This window comes from Myotis yumanensis, unplaced genomic scaffold, assembly GCF_028538775.1.
Source record: "Myotis yumanensis isolate MYYU_CA2020_CCGP unplaced genomic scaffold, mMyoYum1.0.hap1 SCAF_9, whole genome shotgun sequence".
Classification (NCBI taxonomy): domain Eukaryota; kingdom Metazoa; phylum Chordata; class Mammalia; order Chiroptera; family Vespertilionidae; genus Myotis; species Myotis yumanensis.
The window spans coordinates 36,448,764-36,465,221 of record NW_027223760.1 but is presented as its reverse complement, the minus strand read 5'-3'; the positions used below and the strand labels follow the sequence as shown (position 1 = coordinate 36,465,221).

The 16,458-nt window shown below is 38.6% G+C and overlaps 1 protein-coding gene across 1 annotated transcript in view; it reads right to left on the bottom strand.

Annotated features, from left to right (window-relative positions):
- CNTNAP2 (contactin associated protein 2) overlaps positions 1–16,458 on the bottom strand; it is a 1,802,564-nt gene that overhangs the window by 1,404,258 nt on the left and 381,848 nt on the right. The window lies entirely within an intron of this gene.

Below are 16,458 nucleotides of genomic sequence, written 5' to 3'. Positions count from 1 at the left end.
TGGTTGGATCAAACATGCGATGAACTCATCTAGAGAAAGTAATTTCATACCATCATAGTCAGTGGTTTTAACCAGCTAGAGTATTTTAGTAGATCAGCAATAATCTCAAAGTGAAACAGTTTAGCCATAATTTTGGAAACCCAAATAAAAGGTTATGGTATGGCCATGTGTTATCATTGAAGATTATTTAAAGAGTTTTCCCATATGGAGAGTGTTACAAAGCATACGCTTAGAAGTAGAAAATATTGAAAGAGGAATTGAAGAAACAAGGATATAAAAAAAAACAACTGACTTAATTCTTGTTTAATAGATTCTGTGGCAAGTATCAAAGACACAGCTATAAATATGGTACATATTGCATAGTATGCACCTAGAGTTTACATCCTGGTGCCTACCATGTAAAGCAAGCATGTCAAACTCGTGGGCCATGGGTCGCATGCCTCTTTTATTTGGCCCATGTTAGCCTTTGAGTTTGACATGCTTGAAGTAAGGGTTGGATGATGTTGCACATGGCAGTTCATTTCTTGAAATCTTAAATATTCTCATTTATAAAATGACATTTAAGTAATCTATACTATAAAAGGGTAATATGCTAATGAGACCAGGAGACCTTCTGGACATCCTTCCGGACAAAGCCATGGTGATGGGACCGAGGCAGAGGTGGTTAGGGGCGATCAGGCCAGGAGGGATGGGGCCTAAACCACCAGTCGGACATCCTCTGAGGGGTCCCAGATTGTGGAGGGTGTAGGTCGGGTTGATGGACACCCCCCCTCCATGCATGAATTTCATGCACCGGGCCACTATTACTTACAAAAGAGGGCACATAAAAATGTCTAGAGATAGTAAGTATTCAGTGAATGAGTAATAGTAGAAACAAAATGTAAATGCATTGAGCCTTGTATTTCTTATGGAATTCCTTCTTCTTTCCAAAATAGCATGATGTTACTTAAAACAATCCAGGGTCTCATTTGTAAAACAAATCCTATAGAAGATTCCTATGTATCTTATTTGAACGTGTTTTTCTGAGCAGAGGACAAACAACCTGCAGGTGTCTAAAGTGAAGAGTGGGATCCAGGCAACAAATACTACTGTGTAATTAAAAATTAAACATCCAATGCCTCAGGTTTCATCTGAACAAAATTCAATACAGACTCACTAATTGACACGTGGGGAAATGGAGAGTTAATACTAGCTTCAGGCAAAATGATCTCACTGAACTAAGAATACTCAGTTTAAATTCCAGTTGTTGGGGTTACTCTTTCAAAAATGTAAGTTATCAGCAGCAACACTTTAACACTATGAAATAAACCAGGCACAAATCATTAAGAGGATTAAAATAATAAGCAAACATAAAAAATTAAAAGTATAGTCCATAGAGAGAACCTTGTGATGGTGTCAGTGGAGCAATAACTCTGACCTGGGTTCTGAAGGCCCCATCCCTCCCAAGCTGCTCTAAGTCATGAAACCAAAACAAAATCATGGATCTTGCTTTTTTTATTTTCAAAAGTAGTGAAAATTAACTTCAATATTGTTGTATCCATTATAATTAAAAGTTAAATATGTTCAAACCTAAATTGTTTATTTTAAATAGGCAAGGGAAATTGCTTTATGGATGTTGTTAGCCCCCATATACTTATTCAATCATTTTAACAATACTAAGCTTCTATTGTATGTTACCCAAATAGAAAGCCACATTTTTTTATGTTGAAAGTTTTTATTTTCTGTGTGTGTATTTTAACTTTAATTAGGCAAACCAAATTTTTAAAAATCTAATAAGACGATAGCTTTGATATCCTATATAATAAAAGCGTAATATGCAAATCGATTGAACGACAAGACCACCAGCAGAATGACCAGTCGCTATCACGTGCATTGACCACCAGGGGGCAGATGCTCAATGCAGTAGCTTCCCCCAGCCCACAGACCCCAGGCCAGCCAAGGCATGTGCCAACGGGGGCCCCCTGATCAACCTGCCAGTCACCCTACAGAGGGAGGCAACCAGTGGCAGCAGAGGAGCGATTGGGGAGTAGGGCTGGCCAGTGGCGGGCCAGCGCCGCCCCACAATTATCCCGCCAGGCGCCTCCCACAGCAGCAGTGTGGGGCGGGGCTGGTGAGCGGGGGCCCCGGATTGCCCCACTGGTAGCCCCACAGATGGGCCCTGATGGCTGGCCAGTCTTATGGACCCTACCCGCGCACGAATGTTGTGCACCAGGCCCCCTTCTAGTTGTGATAAAAATGTTAGATTACTCAAAATGATTGCCCCCATTATATTCTATAATCATGGTAGAAGTGCTTTAAAATTTGAATTTGATAAATAGAAACTAGGTTTGTGAAGTTCAGCATATAGTCTTGAGGTAAATGTTGATCAACTTAGGCAAATCTTCCTGCAAGAGAGAAGCTTTAAATCAGGTCTCAGCACATATATAAAAACAAACTGCAAAGAAAACAGAAGCCACACATATCTATCTCTGTATAGCCATGCAAACAATAATCTTTTCTTTACTTTTATTGGTTAACTACTTTTTTTAATAAGCAATGGGCTCATTGAATCCACTCTACATCCTTTAAGTATAAAAATAAATTATATAAGAATTTCTTAAATTTTTTAGGCTGATGTAATTTATTTATTTATTTATTTATTTATTTATTTATTTATTATTGCTTAAAGTATTACAAAGGGTATTACATATGTCTCCTTTTTTCCCCCACCCTTGACATTCCCCTGGCCTCCCCTACCCCCCAGTGTCATATGTCCATTGGTTATGCTTATATGCATGCATATAAGTCCTTCAGTTGTTCTCTTACCCCCCCCTTCCTCCTGCCCCCCTACCCTCCCCGGCCTTCCCACTGCAGTTTGACAGTCTGAGGAAGCTCTGCCTCTGTATCTATTTTTGTTCATAAGTTTATAATGGTCTTTATTATCCATGAATGAGTGAGATCATGTGGATTTTTCCCTTCATTGACTGGCTTATTTCACTTAGCATAATGCTCTCCAGTTCCATCCATGCCGTTGCAAATGGTAAGAGTTCCTTCTTTTTTATAACAGCGTAGTATTCCATTGTGTAGATGTACCACAGTTTTCTAATCCATGCATAGGCTGATTTAATTTAGATACCTAAGCTACACATAGAACTTCACATTTATAAAAAGAGGTATTGCCAAGTGATAAAATTGTCAGGTATTAATTAACACTGTTCTTGATTTGGTAATTCCAAATGAAAGCCTGGAAAATTGAAATGGTGTAGCATCGGCAGCCTTTATTATGGGATCCTCATCATTTTTAGTATCTGGAGATTTTATCAGTCATTTAAATATATTATTTTATTTAAAAATAAGACAGAGTATTTCTATTTCACTAAGTACATAAAACTAGAAAAATGTTATTTTCCACGTTGATAAATATCAATGCACTATCTTATAAAGTTGCTATGATCTGAACGTGTCTGTCCCCACAAAATTCATGTGTTAAAATCTTAATGCCCAATATGATGGCATTAAGAGGTGGGGCTTTGGGACATGGTCAGGTGATCAGGGTGAAGCCTTTATGAATAGATTAGTGTTCTTAAAAAAGAGACCCCACAGAGCTCCCTAGCCCCTTCCAGCAAGAAGTCAGAAGTCTGAATCCTAGAAGAAGGTCCTTAGTGGACCAGGAGTGCACCCTGATCAGATACTTCCAGCCTCCGGAACTGTGAGAAATAACTTTCTGCTGTTTCTCAGCTACCCAGTCTGTGGTATGTGGTTATAGCAGCTCATACAAACTTGGGCAGAAGCCATTTCTGGAACTCCAGAATCTGGGGACAGGTAAAACAAGGAGTGCCTGCATATAAATCCTTGGGAAAATGAGAAAAAAAAAAAAAAAAAAAGTAGAGAGATGGGGAGTAGTGCTCCTAAGTCCCCAGGTGTTCATGTCCCTATTTAGTAAACATGTAGGAAAAAGACTTCAACTTCCTGGCCTTGGGGATATTAGCAAAATTATCACTGTCTGTGCCAGAAGGAAACACCAATATGATGCGTTACTGCTTAAAATATCACAATCACAACCACCAAGGATCAAGAGAATATTTAGAGAGAGAGAGGATGAGGAACCCTGATGTACCTGTCTGATCAACTCTGGGGCTCACAGCAAACACAGCTATGATTGCTGCCCACACCCTTGATTCTTCCCAGGTTGGTCTTGTCAAGGACACTGGAGGTTACATAAATTTGAATAATTTTAGGATGTCCACATCACTATGGAGAAATACTTAATCTCTAAGAATGTAGAAGGTGGATGGTGGTTAGGGGAATTCTCTCTTTTAAATAGAGCTTTCCTTCACAAACTTCTTTGTAATGTTTCAAGTCTATTCAATAATGATTCGAGATAGAAATATAATGGCCACCTGGAAAGAAAATCCAGTACATCTTATCATCTTATCACATGGGAGTCACAGATTCCCAATTCTCCATACATTAGCTCTCCTCTGAATCCTTTTAGTGACTTAACAAGGTTGTATATTCTGTGACAGTATCCAGTTCTTCACTGTCATGGTCTCCTACTGCAAATTACAAACAGATGTTTGTTGCTTTCAAGCCAGATGCCAGCACACCAGCAGGTGTTGTAGCCTATTTATTTGTACACAGAATATGCCACAGCCTTGAATCCCAATGAAGGTGTGTCTTCACCTTCCTCTTATGTTCACCTCCTGCCTTTCCTTTTTCTGTTCTGTAAGCCATTCTACAGATAAGACTTCAGCCTTTCAGTCATTATTTGTGTGTCAAAATGGCCCAATATGATTTGCCAAAATGAACTGCCATGTGGTTTCCAGAAACTTGAAGTCTTATATTTTTTTCTACTAACTCTAGAAAGTTTTTTATTGCCTGAGAGACTCCGGTGATAAAATTTTGTTACATTCCATTCAAACTTGGTTCCCACTGATAACATATTTCAGTTTCACAGCTGACAATCTGGCCTTTTCCACGAGTATTAAAATTCCCGCAAAGAGAAATCACCTCTGATGCCCCTCTCCTTTGGATAACTAGACTAAATTAATGGGTCAGAGTAAATGAGATTTACTTAAATATACTACAGTAATTATTAGATCAGTCCTGAGTGTTGGATTCTTTAAAATCCCTTGCCAAATGATTACAGGTAAATATTTACTCAAAAGAAGTAGGCTTTTAAAAAACAGTTTTCCTTCTGAAATATTAGTGTTTAAAATATATCACCCAAGTGGAAAGTGAGAAGTCTCCATAGAGGCTGAGGCTGTTGGGGTTCTATGTTTGTATTCTAAGCCACTGGGTCTTTTGTCAAAACCAATCTCTCTCTGACATAGCAATGCAGGAGAGGGAAAATGAAGGGGGAAAAAAGGGAAAGAATGTTTGCAGATTTGCTTGACACCCTGCTGCTTCCAGATAGGGTTTTAACCCAGAAGTAGCAATGTCTAGGACTGAGGAAAAATTCACTAATTCTATCAACCATCAAGTGAGTCATTATTTACCATTCCTACTACTTTCAAAAAATTAAGACAAATGAATTAAATATCTGTTTTACAGATATTTTAAAAGCAAATATGTTCTATTTATGAACCAGTAAGCAGAAATGAACGTGGTATCCTTGACCTTGTTAAAACAATTCAACTTTATGTCAAAAGTAGAATTAAGTCATTTATTACATGGCTATGTGCAAATGTGCCTGTGTGTGTGTGTACAAAATCCATAACAACAAAACAATCAAAATAAACCACTGAATTTCATGAAGAAAAATGAGTGTTATTTTGTGTGTATTTAATTATTTATAATAATTATTTATTTATTTAAAAGAAGAGAGAAGTGAAGGGATAGCCAAGTGTCAGAAATACTTCACATGCTAGGATCATGACATCCCAGGTCTGGAGTGAAGCCGAGAGATCTTTATTCCCTCCATTCCCAAGGTCTGAATCCCCTCAGTGATAAACCCTGGTCTTGTATGTCTGAGACTAAAACTATGCAATGATGAAAAGTATTCATCCTCCTAAATATTTACTCTTAGTTGTACTCTCTGTCATACAATAGACTAAATCCAAAATGTTGCCCTAACCGGTTTGGCTCAGTGGATAGAGCATCGGCCTGCGGACTAAAAGGTCCCAGGTTCGATCCTGGCCAAGGGCATGTACCTTGGTTGCGGGCACATCCCCCGTAGGAGGTGTGCAGGAGGCAGCTGATGGATGTTTCTCTCTCATCAATGTTTCTAACTCTCTATCCCTCTCCTTTCCTCTCTGTGAAAAATCAATAAAATATATTTTTTTAAAAATCCAAAATGTCTTTTATTAGTATTCAAAGATAGTCAAGTATTCTGCAGTCCCCAAATCTCTAATTTTATCAAACATAGCTCACATGACAGAATTGCATTCTCCTTTCCTTCCTCTTTCCACAGTCCTATTAGCTTATATTTCTCTTTAAATGGGGTGTCCAGAAACAGGCCCAAGTGTCCAGATACAATCAATTGAGACAAAATCATAATACTTAATGTCTACTGAAATAATACCACATTTATGGTGGGCCACACACCATGCTGTGCAATTTACATACTTATCTCATCTAATCCTTTTAGCAACCCTACAAAGAAAACCCTGTAAGGAAAAATAATAAATTCAAAGCACTATGTAAACTGCCCAAGAGCATGTAACTCACAGAGCAGCCTGGATTTTCACCCAAGAAGTTGACATTGAAGCCGCAGGAAGATAGATCACCACACAGTTCTGCCCAAAGCCAGAAAAGTAAAAATCACTGAGTCCAATTTATGCCCACTGCTGCTAAATCCTTCCACAGTCTTTAGGCAGGTGGTCTTTCCCAACCAAATGTAGGACAGTGCATGTAAACATTATTAAATGCAGCATTTTGAAATTTCACAGTTTCAGGCCTGAGTTGCACTCTGGGTCATGGTTTTTTATACAGTGTTTCCATCACCCTCCTGATTTCTTCAAGTCATCCCCACCCCCACCCCCCCCCACGAAAAGGGAAGGGGCACATACGTCTATCCATCTTTTTCTAACGCACTGCATAAATTGTGGTTTTATAAACAGATGACCAAAATAGATCCAGAGACATGGAAGCATGGAACAAACAGAGGAATTTCAGAGTGAATGTGTGAGGAGAGGTGGAAAGAGATTAACCAAATCTATAATAATAAAAGCATAATATGCTAATTAGACCAGACGTCCTTCCAGATGATCTTCCAGACGAAGCTGCAGCAGCAGAGGCTGAGGCAGAGTGTGCCGCTGTGGCAGTAGGGGCTGAGCCCCTTGCAGAAATTTTGTGCATCTGGCCTCTAGTAACTTATAAGTATAAATGTATAACCCATCAACACAGACAGTAGTGCCCTGAAGGCCTGGGGGTGAGGGTGGAGTGTAGGAGGTCAATGTGGGATAAAAAAGGGGACATCTCTAATACTTTCAACAATAAAAATAAATTTAAAATATAAAAATAATAACACATTGTTATAAATGGTCCCAGAGAGACAAATGCCATTTGTCACTGACCTTCAAGGTGATATCATGATGTCAATTATTTTTTGCATGCTCTTCCATCATTCACTAATTCATCTATTATTTTTCCAGCTTGTCTATACAATATCAAGAATCCTTATCACCAACTTATTAAATAATCCCATTTGCTTCCATGAGCACTTCTTATTCTGCTTGTCCCACCTTTCATTTGACTCCTGGCACTAACTCTTGTTGTACAAACCATATTTTTATAGAATATGGTTATTTTTAAATAAAATCTTACATATAATAAGAAATAAATGTATTATACTCTGGGGAATTTAATACATAAAATACTGTCATCCTTCTTTAGCTACTTTTTTGTGACATTACTTTTCCATACTACTTTATTTAATATATTATAGTTATTAGATAAAACCATAATGGCAGCATATTAACTTTAAAATTTTTGTTTAAAATCTCCTATTTTTGGAGAATGTGTTCAGGCCCCTTCTTACCCCTGAGTACTTTGGAATTTCCATCAGCAGGGACACTCAATGTCCTTTCCTCTGAACGTTACTAAGGATTAACAAAACAACAACAGAACAAACAAATAAAACACAAAAAGCAGATTTGCTATTTAAGCAAGTTTGGGAAACTCCATGTTTAATAGTCTAGGTCAGTGGTCAGCAAACTGTGGTGCGCGAGCCACATGCGGCTCTTTGGCCCCTTGAGTGTGGCTCTCCCATAAAATACCACGTGCGGGCACGCATGTACAGTGTGATTGAAACTTCGTGGCCCATGCGCAGAAGTCGGTATTTTGTGGAAGAGCCACACTCAAGGGGCCAAAGAGCTGCATGTGGCTCGCGAGCCACAGTTTGCTGACTACGGGTCTAGGCTAAACAAGCCTCAATACTTTTTGACTTCTCATAAACCCTAATATGCTACCATGAATTTGAATGTCCAAGACTGCAATAAAAAGTTTAGTATCTTTAAATTTTCAAAACAACACATAAAAATTCCAAGAGGAAAATATTAAATGTACACATTTATTATGGAAATCACCACCATTCATTAACTGAGAGATATACCTGCATTGATTTTCAGATGCCTTATTTTTTTTAAAAAAAGTCTAAGTTTCAATATTAATTATTTTTTCCTTAGTGCAAAAAAATCAACTTTGAATTTAAGAAAAAAATACTTACATGGAAAGGGGGAAAAAAGATAAACTTTTAAGGTAAAATCTATATATATAAAAGCCCAAGCCACTGGTTGACCAGTCGACCAGTCACTATGACACATACTGACCACCAGGGGGCAGTCAACTTGGGACAGAGAAAAAGGGAAACAGGCAATTGAGTCTATGAAAGATCGCAAGCAGGTGGGGCTGAGCTGCATGCAGTTCACATTGGGAGGCCAGGACATTGGCCAAAATTCCACCGCTCTCTAGGCACCGCTCTGGAGGCGCGGTGACCCTGACCCCCGTCAACCCCTCCAGTTGCATCCTCCCTAGGCAGCCGGGACTGAGGGATGGAGGGAGGGAAAAAAGAGACCACAAACTCCGTCCCTAGCACCCGCCTCCTCCTATCAGACTGGAGCCACCCCAGGACTTGCAGGACAGCACACGAAGTGCGCAGCCTCGCCTCACAGCTACCTCGACTCCACCCCGGGTGCCCCTTGGGCACTCACCCCACTTCTTTGAGCGTCAGTCTGCACCCCTAGCAAGGCTGTGGGAGCTCCGCCTTAGGGACCCACTTCTCTACAGCTGGGTGCAGCAGACCAGGAGATGCGAGGGGCGACAGCTGACTGGGATAAGCGGGGCTGGGATGGGCGGGAGCGGCTCCTCCCTAGCCACCTGCCACTTTGTGCAATACTACATGTCTCAGGGTATGTTGGATGCCGGTTTCAGCCCAATCCCTGCAGGCCATGCTAAGGGACCCCACTGGTGCACAAATCCATGCACCGGGCCTCTAGTTAACTGATTTAAAAAAAAAAAACACACATCAAAATTATTTTAAAATATGTATAAAAAGCAGAAAAATATTTATCCAGAAATTATTTTTTAAAATATATAAAGAAAATAGGGAAATAGGAGATTAATTCTATATAATGGAATTATGCTAATTTTGAACAGAACTGATTTTGTGATGACAATATTTCTAAATTTAATAAAATAAACATCGTTTCCTTAAAAAAATATTTACACAATAAGCATATACATCGGTATGGATTACTTGATACAAGATAAAGCATTATTTCTACATCTCTCCTCCAAAATTTAGAATAGGTATAAAAAACTGCTCCAAAATGCCTATTCACTATGTTCTGTTCTATTAGAAAGTTATATTTTACACTAGAGGCCCAGTGCATGAAATTTGTGCACTGATACGGTCCCTAGTAGCTGCTGCCTGCCAGCTGCCGGCCAGGTACTCCCTCCCTTCCCTCGGCCAGCCTGTCCCCTGTTCGAACTCCCAAATGAACTCCCGATCAAGGGGACAATTTGTGTACTACGCTTTTATTATATAGGATTAGCCAGTGACTGTTGGTCAGTCAATTATTCCTTGATGATCAAGGAAAAAGTAAGAATGAGAGGTGTGCTGTGTCTCCAGACCACTGTATAGAGGCATCTTAAGTGAAGATTCATATGCAAATGTTCTCTGCAATTATGAGTTTGACTCATGCAGCAAAAAGAACTGAAAGAAGAGAAAAAGCATAATCATTTTTCTTGCAAAAGTCAGCGAGGTGACTTTCACATCTTGAATATGTCTTTGGAAGAGGAAAAAGCTACACGTAGCTCCTGAGATGGGCGTTTGGAGTTCATGCATTTAATTACTGTCAGTTCCAGAAAAAGCTACAGTGACTTTTCATAAAATATTCAAATATACACTTGTAAGACCACCTTGTTAACAGATCCCGACATTGTCCTGTCAAATAGCAAAGGTATAACAAGAAAGATAAGATGAGCTTCTTATAGGAAGCTCATTTTGCCATCTGCCTACGTGAACAGACCTGTGCTTTTTGTTTTCTATAATTTCACCCACAAAGACCAGAAAAATGCTTTTTGTGCTCAGCTGTGAGCCTGGAAGTCAGCAATAAGGTCTGGGCTACCCTACCTGGAATAACTTAGTTTCCACTGTGTTTCTGAAAATAAAAACAATTTCTCAAAAGGAATTAGGGTGCCATAGATGTGCTGAGCCAATAATCAGTGTTTTGGGAAGGATGAATTTGTGTTACTGGAAGATTAACATTAAAATTTTCCCAACTAGTCTTTCTTTTCACTCAAGATCAAGTTTGCAAGTGTTAACCACATGTAAGTGGGCATGAAATCGATAAAGAGAAAGTTCCCCATAGGGAAGCTAGGATGGAAGATTGCTAGTCTAATGCCAGAAGTAACCACAGAGGAGAAGGAAGATGAGAACTTGCTATTATGTGGGGGCACTCATATAAATTATCTCATTTAATATCATAAATGTCACCACTATAATATCTCGATTTGGTTTAGTAAATTGTGGAACAAGAATTCAAATGCAAGCCTGTCTGACTTCAAAACCTGGCCTTTTTCCTGTACAGTATTTGGAAAGAGTATCCCATGTCATACACTGGGGAGAAATTGGTTTCTTCCCACTGAAAATCAGGGAAATCTGTAAAACCTCTTCTTTTTTAAAAAAAAAATATTTTGTTGACTTTTTACAGAGAGGAAGGGTGAGAGATAGAGAGCTAGAAACACCCATGAGAGAGAAACATCAATCAGCTGCCTCCTGCACACCTCCTACTGGGGATGTGCCCGCAACCAAGGTACATGCCCTTGACTGGAATCGAACCTGGGACCCTTAAGTCCACAGGCCTACGCTCTATCCACTGAGCCAAACTGGTTAGGGCTGTAAAACCCCTTCTTAAGGCAACAGTACAGAGACCATGCCATTTGCATCAGGAATTCATAAGCAGCTTTCACAGGTATGTGTCATAATCAAAACAGAATTTGTATCCACTAGAATTTAGAGGAAAGCCCAGAAACAGATATTATTAAAACTACAGAAACATAGTTGATGAACAACCATTATTTTAAATCTAAACGTTGAGCAAGAAGAGATTGATAATCCTATACAATCAGTGTATTACTGCCAATATGTGTCCGCTAATTTGTATTAAACGAAAGGTGGACTAAAATGTTATTACTACCCTAATTAGGAACTTTTAATAGGCAATTACATATGTGATTCTCTAGTAAGGTTTCAGCCTTTCATTAGTCCTTTTGTCATCTTTATTAAATCTTTTGGAAGCCCAAAGTTGAAAGAAACCATTTGGGTCTACTTGGTATGGATGGATCTACCCAATGACCCCTCCCATCCAGATGCTAGAGGCCTGACTGACCTGCTGTGTGATGTGTCGGCACAGGTTCAATCCTAGGTGCTACTTAGATGACAGTATGCATATTTCAATATATGAAAATGTCCCAAATTAAAATGCACACCCAACTTGATCAAGCTAACTGTTTAGTAAACAACACTAGCATAACTACTGAAAACAGTGAAAGTAGGCCCTAGCATGTTTGGCTCAGTGGAAAGAGCACTGTCCCACTGACTGAAGGGTCCTGGGCTCGATTCTGGTCAAGGGCACATTCGTGGGTGTGCTCGAACCTTAGCCCTGGTCAGGGAATGTGCAGGAGACAACCAATCCATGTGTCTCACTCACATGGATGTTTCTCTCTCTCTGTCTCTCCCCCTCCCTTCCACTCTTTCTAAAAATCAATAGAAAAATATCCTCTAGTGAGGATTAATACAACAGTGAAAGTAGCAACCTAGTGGGTTTTCTGATACATCCTTGGTAAGAATTAGACTAATCAGGAAAGGAAATGCAATTCACTAGGAAAAATCAGTTAAGTAAAACCAACTTTTCTCAAAGTATAATCCTACTTTAAAATTTCCTTTTCAGCAAAAGCAATGAAGAGAATCAGTTTTTAGACTGTGGTCTAATAGTTTAAACTACATATTTTATACCAATATACTTTCAAATATAAGTTTGTTGATGTTCAAATCTAACTAAGTCCATTTATTTCAGAAAGTTGATTTGAAAGTACTTTTGTAGTTTATTAATAGTTCCTTTTTTGGGTCACATGGCCCTTTAAAATAAAAAGGAAAAGGCAAATGCCCTGGCCTCAGTTGGTTGGAGCATCTTCCCATGCACCAAAAAGCTTTTGGGTTTTATTCCCAGTCAGGGCACATATCTAGGTTTCAGGTTCAATCCCAGGTTGGAGTGCGTAAGGGAAGCAACCAATTAATGTTTCTCTTTCTCTTCCCCCTTCCCTTTCCCTCTCTCTAAAATCAATAAAAAATTTAAAAAAAAACAAAAACAAAAAACATATCCTTGCGTGAGGATAAAAAAAAGCCAGGAAAAGACAAAATATATACTATTATTATATGGCTTCTTTTCAAAGAACTTTTGTTGAAAAAGAACATAGTATGCTGAGGCTGCTATAAAATTGATTTCTATATTGGCTGGAAAACAGTTCAGATGACCCATAAAATCCTTTACAGAATCTTACTATTCTATCATCTGGTACCCTTCTTAAAACATTTGTTACAGAAGTGTGTGTGGGGGAGGTAGGAACAGATCTTTCCTAAATGTCAGTCCTATTTCACAATTGCAGCATCTATTCAGAACTGTATGGCATAACGACATCCCATCACTTCCACTAGAAGAAAAAACATCTAATGTAGTTTTATGTGGTTTATTATGTGGTTCCAATCAATTGCTATAAAGGTAGAGAAAAAAAGTCACTTCAAAAAAGAAAAGAAAAAGAAGTATATGTGTGTACAGGGCGACGTTTTTCTTTCAGCTTTTAACTCAGGCACAAAATGTCAAAAATGTCCTTATGTTGTGGAGAGCTTCCTAAAATCACAGAAAAAAAAAAACAAAAACAGTTTCCAAGTAGGGGATTATAATCCAGATTAGGTCATTTTAAATGTTCTACTTACTCTACCAGTGGAATATTTCAAAATAGAATTCCTCTCACAAAAAGTCTATATTCAAGAAATGAGTCTTAGAAAAAAATAATTACTATGAAATGCATTTGATTCTCCTATAGAGCCACAGAATGCCTGACCACTTGCTCATGAAAAGCAAAAGATAAAATCTTCATTAAAAACATAAAAGGTCATCTCCCCTAGGAGAATTCCAGGTGTGAACTGAATAGAATGGCTTGCTGTGTGCTCACTCTCCTAAGAAGCGAGCCACTGCAGGAAGATTAAAGAATTGCTAGTTGAAGGACTGTCACATCAAGTTGTGGTCAACTTCACGTTTGCCCGAAAGCGAATGCGCAGTGTCTGAGCCGCCCTGTGACAGGCAGCCTGGCTGCAGGTCTGCTCTGCAGTAGCTCCATGGGAAGAAGGGTTGCTGCCATTGCAGAATCCCTGAGTGATCTGCTGGTGAATATGCATGAGAATCTAATGTGCAAGGATTCAGTGAAAAGTAAGTGTTTTGATGAGGAAGGCTGACATAACAAGGAGGGAGGAGTGAGGCAATGGGATAAACACCACCATCCTTGATTACACGGAACGTGCTGCGGGCACAGGAGTTCCTCTTTGCCTTCAAGTTTGCAGTTTTATTTCCTTGTGGATTTTTAGCATGACATGAGCCTCTGAAAGAAGGCCTTTGAACACTCACATAGTTTATTTTAAATGGCAAATTAATAGTTCGTGGGCAGATTTCCTCTAACTGCGTTAAAAATAATTTTGAAAAAAATTTAAAAAATTATTAGAAACAAACCTGATTTACCTATAGACGCAATATGGTTTTCTACAGCTAATCAGTATCATTCGCTAGCTTTACCTGATTTTTTGTTGTTGTTAATCCTCAGCCGAGGATATTTTTCCATTGATTTTTAGGAAGAGTGGAAGAGAGAGGGAAAGACAGAGAGAAACATTGATGTGAGAGAGAAACATCCATGTGAAAGAAACACATCGATTGGTTGCCTCCTGCACGTACCCCGACCAGGGCCAGGGCAGGGGAGGAACCTGCAACCAAGGTACATGCCCTTGACCGGAATCAAACCTGGGACCCTTTGGTCCGCAGGCCAACGCTCTATCCACTGATCCAAACCAGCTAGGGCACTAGCTTTACCTTGGTTCTTTATTTTTTTAATACAGAAAGAGAGCCAAAAGCAAATCACTTCAGAAATGGAAGAAAAAGACACAACAATGTAGGTTTTTCTCCCTTGTGTTTATAATTCTGGAAATTGTAGTACGTACTATTTAATTAACTCTGACACATACTATTCTTCTGGAAAGGAATCTGTTATTTAACGTCAACAAGTAAGAACATGGCTACAAATATCCCCTCAAATGAACAAAATGAAATCCCTAAAGAGCATTCCTAATTCTCTTTTCTTTTTAATTGAATTTCTCTCAATTGTACCAGTGGTTTAAATTGAAAACATGTACTCAGCGAATGAATGAGTAGAACTATGGAAGCTTTCACCAAAGATTTGCCTTGTACAAACTGTTCAGGAACCTTGGTGCTATAAATTGTGCCCTGAATGATGCCTGTGACTCTGTAACTTCACAAATATCTGAGTCTAGTATTGAAAAAGGAAGAATAGACAATTAGAATTTAGTGAAAATAATGAGCCTCAGAGTGAATGGAAAAGATATAAGTGAAATATTGTGGTGGAAGAAATGCTGGATTGGGAATTAGAAGTCACGAGATCTTGGGCAACCACTCAACTCTCAGATAGTCAGGTTCTTATCTAATAATGTGTAATAAAGACTGTTTTCCTTATGAGATTCTTAGGAAGATAAAATCCAGTGATATATGTAAATGAATTTTGTAAACTACTAAGTGCACTACACATTATCTGTTTCCTATAAATTCAATTGATAGTGTTAAATGTTCATGCCTTGGTAGTTCAGTTTTCTCATCAGTAAAATGAAAAGAGCAGGATTAAAAGCTTTTTCAGCATTGTTGAGAGATCCAAATGTAATTTTTTTAAAATACAAAATAGGTTATCGGCTGAAGACATGGGATAAGAGGAGTGGCATAGAGCAGTGTGTTGGGGTTACTATGGGAGAGGGGGGAATGAATAGAGAAAGCCAAAAAAAGGAAAATGTATTAATTATGAACTTGAAACAATAGAATCAAGTAATAATACTGATTAGAGGTAGATAACAAATATTATATTATTGGATTTGGTCAATAAAATAAAGGAAGAAAAATGACTGAATTTAGACCTGAAAAATGACCATGGCCATTGTCTGATGATCATATTAGCCTTGGACTTTCTACTTATCGATTCCCTTGTATGTCTTTGATTGGATTTTTATTAGATTTATAACCTTTCTTTTTCTCTCTCTTCTCCAATTTTGTTTGTTTGTCTGTTTAGGCATATGAAGCTTCTGAATCCTACCACTTATCTTTCTGAACACAGAATACCTGGATGTATACATGAGGACCTGCCTTCAACTAAACACCATGCATTACAGCTTTTAAATGCTAAAATACTCTCTAATACAAATACATACACATCATATGAGCAATGGCCAGCAGGGAGGTCAGGCTTCCAAGATCAGTACTATTCATTCAAATCAAAAGGTAGCTTATATACAGCAGATATCTAGTTTTAATTGGGTAGAGGAAACAGTTTTCTCTAAAGAAAACAGGCAATAGAAGAAGTTCATGCATAAACGGGCTGTCTGAACATCTACCAAGAACCTATTCCACATTATGTGGTGATAGGCCTAAAAAGTTGGTTACTCAAACAAAATTGAGGACATTATTCTAAAAGAAATATTTAGTAATGATGAGATACAGCTAAGGAAATCAAGGCTTAGGGAAGTTAATCACTTGCCTAATGTAATGCTGAGTAAAGAGCAGAAAAGACTTCAACCACAACAGTCTTGATTTTTATTCATTAAGCAATGTCACCTTTCTAAGGCGGCAAAGGCAGAGTTCCATCATCAATCAGCATCTGCTTTGGACTGTGTAGCCAGTCCCTGTATTTGAGAGTTTGCCTTCAACCCTG